Raw genomic sequence first — 13573 nt, forward strand, 5'->3', positions numbered from 1 at the left:
TCGGCCTCTCTTAGTTTGTGTTTGGAGACTCTTTGTGTTGGAATTATTGCTTCGTAACTTTATCCGGTGTTCTTGGCAGCCTTGCGAAAGCTTGGCAAGGCTCTTTCTTATTGGAGCTAATTGGTTTGAAGCAGCCTTTTACCCGTGAAGGAACAGGATTTGTAAAGAAACATTAAGAGGTTGTGCTGTTTACCTTTGCTTCCTTAGAACCAGGTTTGGGTCAGAACACTTACCAACGGTGGCAAGAAAGGCCGTAAAACGTGGCAAAACTCACTTAACAACCGTGGAATGGAAATTTGGGGCTCCTTGTGGTCGTAACCAGCTGTATTTTATACAGCTGTATTTTACACTCAAGCTCATCCACCCTGATAGCATGTCTGCACCACAAGCCAACACTCAGCTCACGCTCCCTTTGCTCCTTTGGTTCTGTGCAGATATTTCAGAAACCGAAGCACGATTTCCCTTCTGCTTCTTTTGCTAAAACCCAAAAGGGTGACATAAAATCATAAATTACGGTCTCTGCTTGAAACGGAGCAGCAGATTCCAGCTGGCTATAACCTGCTTTGTAGAAGTGGTGCTGGAGAAAACGCCTGAGAGCCAGGAAAATAAACATCTTATGTAGGCTCCGGAGTGTTTCCTGGCAGCTTTCATTACTCAAGTAAGTAACATCATTGAGGGTAGAAGGGAGTGGGGTTTGCTGAAGGAGGAGGGGAGAGGAAGAGGAGGGGAGGAGGAGGAGGGAGGGGAGGGGGAAGAGGAGGGGAGGAGAGGGAGGGAGGAGGGAGGGGAGAGGGGGGGAAGAGGAGGGGAGGAGAGGGAGATGGAGGAGAAGGGGAGAAGAAAGAGGAAGAGGAAAGGAGAGGGGAAGGGAGGAGGAAGAGGAGGAGGAGGGGAGGAAGAGGGAGGGGGGAGGAGGAGGAGAGGGGGAAGAGGAGGAGAAGAGGGAGGGAGGAGGAGAGGGAGGGAGGGGGAAGAGGGAGGGGAGGAGAGGAGATGGAGGAGAAGGGGAGAAGAAAGAGGAAGAGGAAAAGGAGGGGGGAAGGGAGGAGGAAGAGGAGGAGGAGAGGTAGGGGAGGAGGAAAAGAAAAAGAAAGAGGAGAGCTAGGGGAGGAGGTAGAGGAGCAAGAGCAGAAAGAGAGGGAGGGAAGGAGGAGAGGAGGGAGGGGGGAAGGAAGAGGAGGAGGAGGAGGAGGAGAGGTCCCTGGTGCTCTCTAACGGCCATTTTTTTTTGCAGACATTTCATTACCCAACTCTGTAACGGCATTATGGTGGATTGACATTTGAAATGAGACACAGGGACTGTCTCTGAGAAAATGCCAACCCTGAGAGAACTCAGGTAGCAGTATTTATTGAGAAAACACACAAGCAAAATATACAGTATGCATATTCAGAAAACAATGACCTCAACAGGAGATTACTTCACCAGCATGAGAACACACAATCTTGGAAAGTCCCAGATGTTACCTTGCTAGGGTGAGATCATACAGCCACGGAAAGTCTCATGGGAAAGTTTGGAAAGTCCCATGAGAAAGCACAACTGTGTATCTTGTACCTTGAACTTTCACCCATTTTCCTATTCCTTCTAAACTGGCAGAATCAAAACAGAATGAGGCACTCTGAGCAAAGATACTCCTACCCCCACCAAGAATGCCCACATCTTCCTAGACTTACTGCTAGTTATACAAAGGCCTTACAGAAAATGATAAAATGATCAATAGGTTATATTACCACATTCCCTCCTTTTTTATTTATTCAAAGATAGGGGGTGTTTTAGTGGCATAGTACACAGTTCCCTCATGACCTGATCCCTCACGCCGGAAGACTGAGGTACACATTTGTAATAGATTAGGAATACATTGAATAAAACAACATAATAAGATACATATAGCAATAATAATAACAACCCCTTGCAATAAGGAGCGAAACCATGATCCATCAGGAAGCCAGGACCATAGACTGTCCCAGAATGATGCATTAAACCCATCGGCTCCAGATTGATGCTGAGCAATACGATCTTCCATGTCCTGAACAGTTTTTGTAATGTTTGGCTCATAATTATGTATAAAAACACAACAATGTGAATGAATTAAAGCACAAACTCCTCCTTGGGCAGCTAACATAATATCTAAAGCATATCGATTTTGCAAAGTAACTGTACAATTTCAGACATTTCTACATTAATCATCTTAATATTCTTTATAGTATCATTAAACATAGCAACAGTAAAATTATTTAAAATATGAATATCTCTATAGTTCATAGCAATTCCCAAAGGCGGGATAAGACCTCGAGAAATTTGTGTCCACAGATTACCTCCCATGGTTAGACCCGAATCCAATTCCAGACGATTTCGGATCCGAACCTCAGGAGGTAATGTATCTAACTTATAGATAACCGGAATGACAAACCCCAAAGTACATGTCCCTGACCAATTTGCAGGGATTTGTTGATATGCCCACAGTCCACATAAAAACCAAAACCCTTCCAGCTGTACATAACCTTGTTGACTTGCCGCTTGCATCAGCTGTTTCATGTCTAGATATTGATACTGGCCAAATCGTCAGACTCATTTTCCCATTTACCCAAGTTATGTTGTTCTCTGAACCATTTGTCCACTTAATAGTGTAATTGCAGACACTATGATTCCCCAAAATTGTGAGTTTGTAATGTTTTGGAAACATAAATGTGCTGGAGACTGCAGTGCAGTCTTCACCTTGACTATGAAGTTCATGGCATATGAAATGTTATGCTTTCCGGTCTGCAAAGTAGACCGATTAAATGGAACTCCATGTAGAGTCAGTCCTTCTCCCACTCTCCCAGGAAGGTGCATACACAACCAACAATTGGTGATGTTCAAGTTTTTGGCAGTTGTGCGCAAATCTTTAATGTAATTATTATCTGTCCACAAATCATCGCCCAAATCTCCGGCACGCTGAACATGCTGTCGCTGCTCTCTCCGCACCCGAGCAGCCCAGGACAGATTAGGCAGAATCAACAGGATCAGGAACCACAGATGCACCATCCTGCTCCTCCGAAACTTCCTTCACAGGTGCCTGCGAATGATCAGGCCGAACACACCGACCAGGAACCCAACGAATTTGACCAAGATGTTCAACTGCTGCATAACCACGTCCCCACGTTATCAGCTCAGCAGGAACCCATGCCGGATCTGGAAGGAACCGCACCAACACCCGAGTCTCACCGCATCTGTAGAAGGAGAAGAAAAATGCCTGCTGGCCGCTGCAGGGGGTTACCAGACAAATTTAAAAAATTTAAAGTATATAAAGCTAGATTTAATTGATCTTGAATCGCGGAAGCCCCAGGAGCTTCCTCCTTTTTTATTTAATTTAGTCAACATGGTCTTGAGCGTGGAATTATGACGTTCTACAATAGCCTGCCCAGTAGAATTGTATGGAATGCCAAATTTATGTTCCACGGACCATTGTTTACAAAACTGATCAAAACCGTTGCTCCGATAAGCCGCACCATTATCAGTTTTAAAGTTTTAGGTGTACCAGCAACTGAAAAAGTCTTAATGCAATGATTGATGACATGTTTAACCATCTCACCTCTTTGAGGGTAGCCATTAAAAATCCTGAGTAAGTATCCACAGTCACATGTATATATTTCCAGGCGCAAATGGCGGATATTGAGTAACATCCATTTGCCAAATCATTGAAGGTTTCAACCCTCTGGGGTTAACTCCCATAGGGATATTAGTGCCCTGCTTTGAACAAGTTGGACATTGTTGAGTTATGGCAGCAGCTTCTGCAGTAGTAAGTTTAAATTGCTGTGCCAATGCTTTAGCGTTTGATGAAAATAACTATGACTGTCCCATGGCTGGACAGTGAGAACTGAAGTTACAGCACTGTCAGCTTTGGCATTACCTTGTGATAAAATTCCAGGCAAATTACTATGACTACGAATGTGAGCAACAAAACACACATTCACACGCTGCTCCAAACATCCTTGTAACAACAAAAGCAATCTTAAAATATCAGGTGATATTCCAGGAGACAAATAAGAACCTGCTACAAAGGGTAACAAATTATACACATACAATGAATCCACTATTAAATTAAAATCCTGATTGTGAAAATTTTGAAAAGCCAAAACTACAGCAGCAAGTTCTGCCTGCTGGGCAGACTTCTGCTCTGAAGTCACTTTTGTATGCCAAATTCCAGATTTATCTTTCCAAACACAAGCACCAAAAACTTTCCCTCCATCAGTAAAAACTGTAGGAGCATCTGATATGCCCAATGGTATCCTTTCTTACATTTTGGGCACACTGACTTAGGACGAACACCCTGTCCCATTGATCTCTTATACTGCTGACCTTGACCTCCTCCAGGAGCCCGACATTGCGCTTTAAAATGTCCAGGCTTCCCACAATTGAAACAATTCCCCTTCTGAGCATGTCCTGTTTGTAAAGCCAGAGCTAAAGTTTCCATGTTAAAAGACTGACTCCCAACCTTCCTACATGCATTAATCAAATCTGCGATTTCTCTCTCCCCACTTGCTATAAGTGGATTTAAAATCTTTTTGCAATCTGTGTTAGCTTGTTCTACTGCTAGCTTAAAAGCAACTCTTTCTGGGCGAATTGATTATCAATTTGTCTTTCAATAGCCAATTTCAGTCTGCTAATGAAATTTTCATAGGGTTCATTGTTCCCTTGTTTGATGTTAGTAAAGGTCTTCTCACCACCTTCGCCGTCAGGGAGAGACCCTATGGCTTGAAAAATTATTTGTGGGAGAAGAATGAACCCTTCCTCAGGCATACCATCTCTCTGTTGTTCCACTGTTGTAAAATTACCAGCTCCATAAAGCTGATCTGGGGTAACATTTGCTGTTCCCCTCTGGACTGCCAGCTGTCTCCATTTCTGATCTAACACCAAATATTGAGCTGGAGTTAAAATCATATTCAACAGAGCTTTCCAGTCAGCCGGAATCATTTTATTTCCATAACCAACTGCTTCTAACAATGCCTGAGTATATGGCGTTCTAACACCATATTCTTTTGCTGCTTGCTTAACTTCCCTCAAAATTCTGAGCTGTAAAGGCTTCCACTCCCGCTGCGGATTTAATGCAGCATCCATGACAATTTCCACTGGATTAAGTTGAACTTCTACTCCAAACTCCACCAAATCATCTCCTGATAGTTCCCCTCTATTCTTTGCTTCTTGAATAGCTGCAGTAACTGCATCCACCTGAACCCTTAAAGGTAAACTCTTATCCTCTGACAAAGTATTTCTAGCGCCAGACAGTCCCCAGATTTATCTGGAGGTGCCGTCGGCGGCAACAAACGTACCGCATGGTAAAGCGGCAAACCTTCTTCGGGGGTGATAGGAGCGGTTGTTCATAAGTAGCTAATGCATCCATAATCACTCTCCAGGTTAACAAAATTGAAGAAGGGCACGAGGCTCCTCGTGCAAAAATTTCCCTATCTTTTTCCAGGACTCTACTTTAATACTACCTCCCTCCGGATATGACTTAATATTTTTCCAAACATACTGTAGTAAGTCCTCAATTTCTTTCTTTCCTACAGCACAACCCCTACTGCCAATTCCAAACCCAAAACTATTCCCAATGATCCCTCTCAATTCCCTGATGTGCTCTTTCTGAGCCTTCGAGAGATCTCCCCCATACTCACGAAAAGAATCTATCTTCGTCCAGCGAAGAAGATGAGGGCCCAGTCGACGTCCGCGACAATGAGTATAGGATGCGGGAAACGTATAGCTTTCAAGCTATCACGTCGGGTCACCATTTATGGTGGATTGACATTTGAAATGAGACACAGGGACTGTCTCTGAGAAAATGCCAACCCTGAGAGAACTCAGGTAGCAGTATTTATTGAGAAAACACACAAGCAAAATATACAGTATGCATATTCAGAAAACAATGACCTCAACAGGAGATTACTTCACCAGCATGAGAACACACAATCTTGGAAAGTCCCAGATGTTACCTTGCTAGGGTGAGATCATACAGCCACGGAAAGTCTCATGGGAAAGTTTGGAAAGTCCCATGAGAAAGCACAACTGTGTATCTTGTACCTTGAACTTTCACCCATTTTCCTATTCCTTCTAAACTGGCAGAATCAAAACAGAATGAGGCACTCTGAGCAAAGATACTCCTACCCCCACCAAGAATGCCCACATCTTCCTAGACTTACTGCTAGTTATACAAAGGCCTTACAGAAAATGATAAAATGATCAATAGGTTATATTACCACAGGCATCAGTGCTGGAAGGGAGTGGGGTTTGCTCTCTGATTATATACATGTTGCTTGCCCTGTCAGTGTTGGTGAGAGGGCAAACCACTATTTTATTTTATTTATTTTATTTTATTTGCCAATCGCTTAAGACATAATAGGTATAAGTGTAAACATGAGTAAGAATTCAGGAAATAGGTACGATTAAATGGGGACAATAGGACAGGGACGGGAGGCACGATGGTGCACTTATGCACGCCCCTTACAGACCTCTTAGCAATGAGTATTCTCCCCTTTCCTTTCCTTCTTTCCTCCTGCTCCCTCCCTTCTTTTTTCTTCTCCATCCATTCTTTTCTCTCCTTCCTTCCTTCCCCTTCCCTGTTCTCCTTCCTTCCCCCTTTCTTCCTTCCTCCCACTCACTCCCTTCTTTTCTCTCCTTCCTTCCTTCCTTCCTTCCTTCCTTCCTTCCTTCCTTCCTTCCTTCCTTCCTTCCTTCCTTCCTTCCTTCCTTCCTTCCTTCCCTCCCTTCCCTGTTCTCCTTCCTTCCCCCTTCCTTCTTTCCTTCCTTCTTTTATTTTTTATTTTATTTATTTATTTGATTTGTCAATTGCTTACAAGATAATAGGTATAGGTGTAAACATGAGTAAGAATACAGGAAATAGGTACGAATAAATGGGGACAATAGGACAGGGACGGTAGGCACGATGGTGCACTTATGCACGCCCCTTACAGACCTCTTAGGAATGGGTATTCTCTCCTTTCCTTCCTTCCTCCTGCTCCCTCCTTTCTTTTCTCTCCTCCCTCCATTCTTTTCTCTCCTTCCTTCCCCTTCCCTGTTCTCCTTCCTTCCTTCCCCCTTCCTTCCTTCTTTCCTTCCTTCTTTTATTTTTTATTTTATTTTTATTTATTTGATTTGTCAGTCACTTACAAGATCACAGGTATAAGTATAAACACAGCAAATAGATACGAATAAATGGGGACAATAGAACAGGGACGGTAGGCACGATGGTGCACTTACGCACGCCCCTTCCAGACCTCTTAGGAACAAGGTGAGGTCAACAGTGGATAGTTTAAGGTTAAAGGAGTGGGGGGGGGTTTGAGCACGTGACAACAGAGTCAGGTAGTGCATTCCAGGGATTGACCACTCTGTGGCTGAAGTCGTACTTTCTGCAATCGAGTTTGAAGTGGTTTACATTGAGTTTGTATCTGTTGTATGCTCTTGTATTGATGTGGTTGAAGCTAAAGTAGTCATTGACTGGTAGGACTAGTATATAAACAGCAAACCCCAATCCCTCCTTGCACTGATGATGTTACCTAGCTAGTTAAGCAACGAAACATCTGTCCTTAAGCTTCCCCCATTGATGTTGTTCATGGGAAGGAAGCCATCTGGGACGGTTGCAGATGCCTCCCTCTCTCCCTCTCCACACCCAGGATGGCCAAGCTTGCCTTTCCTTTCCTATTTAAAAAGAAATAAATCTTTTTTTTTTTTAAAGCTTACTGCTTCGTGTCTTCTATTCTTCCTCGGAGCCTTCTATTCTTCCACACAGCGCTGTTTCCATGGATCTACAGAGCAGAAACATCTCCTTGCAATTGGTTGGGTTAGAGTCACGTCAGAGCGACATAGGATAGAAAATTCAGATGTGTGGCCGAAAAGCCCAGGAGGCAAGCATCCTAGCCATGCCAATTTCTGGAGGGGGTAGAGGGACGTGTCCCCCTTTTTTTAGGGACAATCCCTTAAAAAAAAAAAAAAAGAACAATTTTGGAAAGGGTAATTCCAGACAGACTTCACTGCAAAGATGCTGGAGACCTTGGAAAATGTACAGAGAAGACCAAAAAAAGATGATTAGGGGCCTGGAGGCTTAAAACATACAATGAATGTTTGCAGAGAAATATCAGGGAAATGCAGGGAAATGGTATATAAGTGTCCCGTATTGCAGCTTCAAAAAAATTGAGAAGAGAAGGATTAGGAATAGAGGAATAGCATAGAATAGAATAGAATTCTTTATTGGCCAAGTGTGACTGGACACACAAGGAATTTGTCTTTGGTGCAAATGCTCTCAGTGCACATAAAAGAAAAGATACATTCGTCAAGAATCATCAGGTACGTCACTTAATGATAGTCATAGGGTACGATAAGAATAGAATAGAATAGAATAGAATAGAATAGAATAGAATAGAACAGAACAGAAAAGAATAGAATAGAATAGAATAGAATAGAATTCTTTATTGGCCAAGTGTGACTGGACACACAAGGAATTTGTCTTTGGTGCAAATGCTCTCAGTGCACATAAAAGAAAAGATACATTCGTCAAGAGTCAAGAATCATCAGGTACATCACTTAATGATAGTCATAGGGTACGATAAGAATAGAAGAGGAGAGGAGAGGAGGAGGAGAGGAGAGGAGAGGAGAGAAGAGAAGAGAAGAGAAGAGAAGAGAGAGAAGAGAAGAGAAGAGAAGAGAAGAGAAGAGAAGAGAAGAGAAGAGAATTTTTTTATTGGCCAAGTGTGATTGGACACACAAGGAATTTGTTTTGGTGCAAATGCTCTCAGTGTGCATAAGAGAAAAGATACATTTGTCAAGAGTCAGGAATCATCACATATAACACTTAATAGTCATAGGGTACAATAAGCAATCAAATCATACTAGGAAACAATCAAATAGGATATTGGAGTATAGAATAGAGTAGAGTAGAACAGAACAGAACAGAACAGAACAGAATAGAATATAATTCTTTATTGGCCAAGGTGTGGTTGGACGCACAAGAATTTGTCTTGGTGCAAATGCTCTCAGTGTACATAAAAGAAAAGATTCATTCGTCAAGAGTCAAGAATCATCAGGTCCAACACTTAATGATAGTCATAGGGCACAATAAGAATAGAATAGAATAGAATAGAATAAAATAGAATAGAATAGAATAGAATAGAATAGAATAGAATAGAATAGAATAGAATAGAATAGAATAGAATAGAATAGAATACTTTATTGGCCAAGTGTGACTGGACACACAAGGAATTTGTCTTGGTGCAAATGATCTCAGTGTGCATAAAAGAAAAGATTCATTCATCAAGAGTCAAGAATCATCAGGTACAACACTTAATGATAGTCAAGTTGTGGGAGCTTCACCACTGGAAGCTTTCAAGAAGAGACTGGACTGCCACCTGTCAAAACTGCTGTAGAGTCTCCTGCTTGGGTGGGGGGTTGGACTAGATGACCTACAAGGTCCCTCCCAACTCTGTTAATCTGTGTCTGTATCTCCCACTTGATAAGGCCTTGGTAAGGCCACACTTGGAATCCCGCATCCAGTTTTGGTTGCCATGATGTCAAAAAGATGTTGAGACTCTAGAAAGAGTGCGGGGAAGAGCAACAAAGAGGATTAGGAGACTGGAGGATAAACCATACGATGAACAGTGGTAGGAATTGGGTAGGTCCAGTTTAATGAAGAGAAGGACCAGGGGTGACATGATAGCATCTTCCAATATTTGAGGGGCTGCCCCAAAAGAAGAGGGAGTCAAGCTATTCTCCGAAGCACCAGAAGGCAGGACAAGAAGCAATGGGTGGAAACCAATCAAGGAGAGAAGGAACCTGGAATAAAAGAGAAACTTCCTAATGGTGAGGACAATTTACTAGTGGAACTGCTTGCCACCATAAGTTATGGGTGCTCCATGACTGGAGAATTTTAAGAAGAGACTGGGCAGCCATTTTCTGGGATAGTTTAGTTTAGTTTAGCTTAGTTTATTGTCCTTGCACCTCGTACAACGAAATCAAACACCATCTTCAGTGCACGTCATGACCATGAAAATAAGCGCAAACACACATCCTTCACACTCCACACATTGAATTGGAAAACCCCTGATATTGCATTAACATTGCACTGTGTAGTAGAATTCAACAGAGCTACTGCCCTGGGATAGAAGCAGGGGTGGGGATTCTATCTGTTCTGTCTGGCTCTGTAGAACCGGTAGCTCTGAAGAGCAGCAGATATCGAACTGGTTCTGTGTCTGCTGCTGTTTTGGCCCACCCGCCCGCCCGGGCTCTTACCTGACCTTTATTTCCTGCTTTTTCAACCTCAGCTGTTATGCGTGGCAGAGCTGTGGTTGAAAAAGCAGGAATAAAAAAGTGCTTTTTCAACTGCTGCATACCTGCACACAGCGCTGCTCAGCTGTCCAGGCTGTCCACACACGTGCAAATCGTACATCACCAAACCGATAGTTACACCGGTCGGATTCCACCCCTGGATAGAAGCTGTTTTTTCAGCCTATTTGTCCTTGTTTTTATTATCTGGTACTGTCTGCCAGATGGTAATAGTTTAAAAAAAAAAAAGGGTGTGCCCAGGATGAGATGCATCTTTGAGAATGTGTTGAACCAAAATATCATAGGGCAGTGAGGGCTAACCTTCTCATCATTGCGTGCTGAAAGTGTGTGCGCGCACACACGTGTGCCTGCACTGATAATTCAATGCGCGCATGACCCCCTGCCCCCTTGCGCATGTGTGTGCGACCCCCCTGCATGGCCCACCCCCCTGCACATGTGTGGCAGATACCTGACAATCAGCTGACTGACGGGGGGGGCGCGTGCATGCGCAATGGATCTGTTGTGGGTGATGGCTTGCGTGCCGGCCGAAATGGCTCTGCGTGCCACTTCCTGCCTGCGTGCCATGGGTTTGCCATCACGGGCACAGGGTTTCCTACTAGAGCAGGAGGTTGGAATAGAACAGGGGTCGCCAACCTTTTGGACCTCAGGGACCACCAAACTCCTCATTTTAAGTCCCGCGGACCAGAGACCCTGGGAAAATCCCCCAAAAAAGTCTGCAGGAAAATCCCCCACCCCGTTTTCCTACCGATCGATTGTTCTTTGTTTGGGATCGCAGGATACCGTCCCCAGCTCCGTTCTCGAGGGGGAGAAAGAGAGAGAGAGAGAGAGAGACTTTGGGCTTCGTGCAAGGAAAGCAGCAGAAGCCGCAGAAGTCTTTCTTTCTCTCCCCCAAACTCTGCCAGAAATGAGTCTTTGTGAGATTTGTCGTGCCGGCGCAGCCTCTTGGAGCAGGAGGCCTTGCAGGGTCCCAAAGACTCATTTCTGGCAGAGTTTGGGGGAGAGAAAGAGAGACTTTTGCTGCTTTCCTTGCGTGCAGCCAAAAGCAGAAGCAGAAAGAAGCAGAAAAAAGCAGCCTGGATTAATTGCTATTGGGGGGGGGGGGACATTTCTCTGTGGACCACCAAAATTTTCTCGTGGACCCCCAGTGGTCCCTGGCCCACTGATTGGCAACACTGGACTAGATGACCTACAAGGTCCCTTCCAACTCTGTTATTCCAAATCAAGGATTTTCCAGTAAGTCCCCAAAGTGCTTTTTCCAAAAGGCAATTGGACTTTTTGGGGATTTTTTTTTGTTGTTCTTTGAAAACATTTCCCTTCTCATCCAAGGAGCTTCTTCAGTTCTAACTGATTTCAGTTCTAACTGACTGAACTGAAAAAAAAAAAAAGCTTTTGGGGGTTATTCCACAAGTTTCCAAGTGCAGGTAGTCCTCGACTGACGACCACAATGGAGCCCAACATTTCTGTTGTTAAGTGAGCCATTGCTTTAGTGAGTGTTGCCCCCATGTTACGACCTTCCTTGCCACAAGTTGTTAAGTGAATCACTGCAGTTAGTAACCTGGTGGTTAAGTGAATCTGGCTTCCCCGTTGAGTTCGCTTGTCAGAAGGTCACAAAAGGAGATCATAGAAGAGCCGCGGTGGTGCAGTGGTTAGAGGGCAGAGCTGCAGGCTGCTTCTGCTGACTGCCAGCTGCCTGCAATTTGGCGGTTCGATCCTGACCAACTGGCTCAAGGTTGACTCACCCTTTCAACCTTCTGAGGTCGCTAAAATGAGGATCCAGATTGTTGGGGGCCATATGCTGACTCTGTTAAACTGCTTAGAGAGGGCTATAAAAGCACTGTGAAACAGTATATAAGTCTAAGTGCTATTCCTTCCTCCCTTCCTTCTTTCCTTCCTTCCCTCCCTCCTTTCTCTCCCAGTGGTTAGAATGCAGTATTGCAGGTTAACTCTGCTCACTGCCAGCAGTTCGATCCTGACTGACTGGCTCAAGGTTGACTCAGCCTTCCATCCCTCCAAGGTCGGTAAAAAGAGGACCCAGATTGTTGGGGGCCAATATGCTGACTCTGCAAATTGCTTAGAGAGGGCTGGAAAGCACTATGAAGTGGCCTATATGTATAAGGGCAATTGCTGTCACATGTCATTTCTATCACATGTCCTTGGGACACAACAATGATTCATAAATATGAGTAGCTGCCAAGCACCTGAATTTTGACCACATGATTATGGGGATGCTATAAAGGTTGGAACTGTGAAAAACGGTCATAAATCCCTTTTTTTAGTGCTCTTGTAACTTTGGACGGTCACTAAATGAACTGTTATAAGTCAAGGACTACCTGTATGGAGATGCCTGCTCAAGCTCAAACACAACCCCCTGATCGATTAAAGTTCAATGCTAAACTGGCATCCGATAAGAATCAAGAAGGGTTGGGCTTGGATTGCTCACAGCAACATAATCACTCTAAGATGATGACCTACAGATTAAGATTTACAGATTAACAGAGTTGGAAGGGACCTTGTAGGTCATCTAGTCCAACCCCCCCTGCCAAATCATGGGATCCTACACCATTTCTGACAAACGGCAGTCCAATCTCTTCTTGAAAGCCTCCAGTGATGAAGCTCCCACAACTTCCAAAGGCAACTTCTGTTCCATAGGTTGATGGTTCTCACTGTCTGGAAATTTTTCCTTATCTCTCCTTGTTCAGTTTCCATCCATTATCCCTTGTCTGGCCTTTGGGTGCCTTGGAGAATAGCTCGACCCCTTCCTCTCTGTGGCAGCCCCTCAAATATTGGAAGGCTGCTCTCCTGTCTCCCCTGGTCCTTCTCTTTACTAGACTAGCCGTGCCCAGTTCCTGCAACTGTTCTTCATATGTTTTGGTCTCCAGTCCCCTCATTATCCTGGTTGCTCTTCTCTGCACTTTTTCTACAGTCTCAACCTCTTTTTTATAGTGTGGTGACCAAAACTGGATGCAGTACTCTAGGTGTGGCCTTACTAAGGCTTTATAGAATGGTATTAGTACCTCCCTTGATCTTGAAAGTATCCCTCTGTTAATGGAATTTAGGATTGCATTGGCTTTTTTGGCTGCTGCTGCACACTGCTGGCTCATATTTAGCTGGTTGTCCACTAAGACTCCAAGATCCCTCTCACAGTTCCTGCTATTGAGCCTGGTTTCACCCAGTCTATATGTGTCCTTTTGATTTTTCTTGCCTAAGTGTAGGACTTTACTTTTCCCTACATTGAATTTCATTTTGTTGGATAGGGCCCAGTGTTCTAGT

This window comes from Notechis scutatus, chromosome 3, assembly GCF_049901735.1.
Source record: "Notechis scutatus isolate UNSWTSFEM ecotype Mainland chromosome 3, rNotScu1.2, whole genome shotgun sequence".
Taxonomy (NCBI): domain Eukaryota; kingdom Metazoa; phylum Chordata; class Lepidosauria; order Squamata; family Elapidae; genus Notechis; species Notechis scutatus.